Here is a 3814-nt window from a genome sequence, read left to right as displayed (position 1 = left end):
GCGCCACAAATAAAATCGGTTAAAAAAAAGGCAAATTTGTCAATTTTCTGTGAGTGAAAGCGTTGTCTATAATACATATGACGTGCATGTTTTGGGGACGGGGAAATATGTGGACGAATCATGTCGTAGATTTTGAGATTTCATGTGGCTGCTGAGATAAGATATGTGGAGGAGCTCTCAGTTTCTATATGGGCCAATGGGCCCTGCATATATGGGCTTTGTATCTGGACTCTTATAAATCTAGTTTAAAATCTTCGAGTAACCCATTTCACCCATATATTTTGTTTTTATCCCATTCTTTTTTACTAATTTTTTAAAATTTTCCAATAATATATTTTCTTGATGGGTTTCTCACCTTTTGAACCCTAGAACTTATAATCTAGCCTCTATTTATAGAGTCAAAAGGGCTTCTTCGATTTACAACGAAAATAAATGTAAGTGATCTCCCACGCAAACGAAAACAGATCTATAAAGTGTTGTGTTTGAAGCTTTAGAGAGAACACAAGATGTTCTAGTCCCAATAAATACGATATCGTTTTATTTCATAAATAGTTTCGTAATGTAGCCATATAAAACCACAATTATAAGCGCAGTTGCAAACATAAATTCCGAAACCAAAAAAATTCTCGTAGCAGCTTCTGAATCAATTCATTTGGTTCAAACATTTGACCCTACAGTTTGACAGTACACATTGCGTTATTGGGTCCAACTCTTTTGTACATCTTTATTGTTGAGCTTCACTTTCCGATGAAAAAATGGTTGTTGATAAAAAGTACCTGAGACGAGAAGTATCAAAGTCAAAAAGAACGAGCAAGAACGGCTGGCCATGACTCGGGGGTTTATGAATGTGATTGTTTTGTATTTTTGTTGTGAATATGTTGGTGAAATATATGGCTTCTGTGGACCGCTTATATAGTTGAAGAAAACACAAAAGTTCTTGAGAACCATTTCCCGGTGAGACGATCCGATTGAAAAACGACGCTAAGGAAGTGGATGATGGAGAAGAACACGGCGGAGACTAGGCTGCGCGGACGGCAGAGGAACGGAGCGATCCAAATTATGGGCCCCACCGCCTCAGCCATTGGAAAATCCCATCATCCTCTCCCGGAAAACCGATTTCGGTTGCCGGAAAACCTCCGATGAACCACTTCCCGGGAGACGATCCGATTGGAAAACGACGTTAAGGAAGTGGATGAAGGAGAAGAACACGGCGGAGACTAGGCTGTACGGACGGCGGAGGAACGGATCGATCGACGAGTTTTATTCGTGTCGCCGTATGAAAGTGGACATGTAATTGAATGTATTTACGGAAACACCCCATATTTACCATAGGGTGTAGCTAAAAAGGAAAATATCTTAACCCCTGATATTTGTTATTTTTCTCGACTCCGTATTTTTTTTTGTAGTTAATTATAATCATTACGCATTTAATTAATCTAAGAAAACGAAATTAATTAAGATATGCCCGAGATCCGTCTCACAGATTTGAGAGATCATGTTCAAAATACAATCAAGTTTATTGTTATAAAACATTTGATTGAAAAAAAAATACTTTTTAATACTAGTTTGTTTATTTTTTCAAAGGGATAAACTAAAAAAAATTATAATTTTAAAATTTCTTTAAAAAACCATCTATTTTCAATTAATTATTTAAAACCATCAAATAAGTATTTTAATTAAAAAAACAATCTTTAAGTTTATTTTGGTTTAAGATGAAGTAGTATATAAAAATAAAATTTTAAAATTAAAATTTTTAAATAAAACAATGCAATTATCTTAAAATAAATAAAATGATATCTAGATCCTTTAGATAATTATGTAGTTGTACATAATTTTAAAATATATTTATACATTTGATCATTTAAATCACACATAAAAAAATACTAAAATAAAACTATATATCAAATTCTGATAATTTAGTGTGTTAAAAAACAAGACATTGATGATAAGATTTCAAAAAATAAAGATACATTATATATATTTTTGCATCTACAAAAGAACATTTAAAATTCAAAGCAGCAAAAAAATAATGTTGCAAAATGGACAAATTTAAAAAAAAATTAAAATTATAGATTTATTTCATCTTGCAGTCTTAAGTTAATATATATTGAGATTCATCCATAAAATAAATTAGAAAAGATAAAATTCGATAATACGTTTTGTTTAAGATGAAGTGCATGTAAAATAATATTTTATAATATTTTTTGTTTATATAATAATGTAAAATATGGATATTTTTTCTTTTTTAAGATAATGATTGATTTAAAATTTTTTATTTTCCAAAGTTGTAATGCCATGTACATTTTAAATAATAGACACTTGAAAATGTCTTTTTAATTAACAAATATATTTATTGGTTTAAAATAATTAATGGAAAGTATATGGTTTTTTTAAGAAAATAAAAATTAGGAGGTATTTTCTGAGTCTATCCCCTTTTTAAAATATTAAGTGATTAAAAATTACGAACTCAAAATGATAACTACTACAATACAAAAGATTATTATAATTTAACAAAATTTAATCTTTTTAATCTATAAATTTATTCATATTTTATTTAAAATCGTATTAAATTTTTTTAAAAATATACTAAGAAAGTGGGTCCCATGAAGGTGGGGCCGTGTACGGAATGACGGCCCCTTACCTTATAAGTATCAGACGATCTTAACTTAGATTCACTCTCTCTCACTTCTCTCACTCTACGCAGACGTACTCTGTCTCTCTGTAACCTTCATCTCCGTCGAGAACCATGGGAACGAAGAGAAAGATTGCAATGGCTAAGCGAGAAACGAAGTCGCAGAGATCGGTAACGTTCAGCAAACGCCGTCTAGGGCTTTTCAAGAAAGCCGCCGAACTCTCCGCCATCTCCGGTGCTCAAATCGCGGTTTTAGCGACTCCTCCTTCCGGAAACCCCAACGCCGTCTACTCTGGTCCCTTCGGTCACTCCTACACTGACGCCGTCGTCGACGCCTTCCTCAGCGGCCGTATTCCGACAGCGCATAATTTCTTGCCGGACAAGAATCTTGGGTCTGGGTTTTTGTCGGAGAACTGCGATGACGAACTCGGAATCCTCATCGAGAAACTAATAAGCGATCTCAAGAACAGTCCTGGGTCTGGGTTTTTGTCGGAGAACTGCGATGATCCTGACGAACTCAGAATTCAAATCGAGAAACTAAGCGATCTGAAGGACTGTGTGGGTATAATTCAGCGGAAGAGAGAGGAACAGATCGTTTCTTGCGGACATAATCTTGACAAAGACAGCAACGCAAAGTCTGCGCAGTTCGAAGGGCTCTGCGATCTCCAAGACAGAGACAAACTTCCTCCTCTGCAATTTCCTGAAGGATTCAACCAATTGGATCCGGATCTCATGAGCATCGACGAATATTTGTCGGGAAACCGCAGTTTGTTCGAGGACTGGGGCCTTGGAACCGATGCCCAGGATGAAAGTTTCGATGGTCTTGATATAACAGGGGAGTGGATCAAATTCGGCGAACAAGATGAAGACAACAATGGCGATAATGGGTTCGGCATCGACTGGAATAATCCGACAATGGACGACGTCTCTTACTTCGACTCCGGACATCCGCTGGCCGAATCTCTACACTGGTAGAAGCCATTCTAAGCTTGGAGAACTCAGAAGGAGAGGATCATGAAGGAGAGGAAGATTCTCATTCTGCGTAGTATTAGCAACACATATATATATTTGTAGTAAACCTCGTCGTAATATCTGAGCAAATGCTTGAAAATGGTCAAATTGCTATGAAACAGAAGAGTTATGTAACATCGAATTTCCTTTTCATTTATAGAATTAGATTAA

This window comes from Tarenaya hassleriana, unplaced genomic scaffold, assembly GCF_000463585.1.
Source record: "Tarenaya hassleriana unplaced genomic scaffold, ASM46358v1 Cleome3, whole genome shotgun sequence".
In the NCBI taxonomy this organism is placed as follows: Eukaryota; Viridiplantae; Streptophyta; class Magnoliopsida; order Brassicales; family Cleomaceae; genus Tarenaya; species Tarenaya hassleriana.
Note: the sequence above shows the minus strand (reverse complement) of the source record.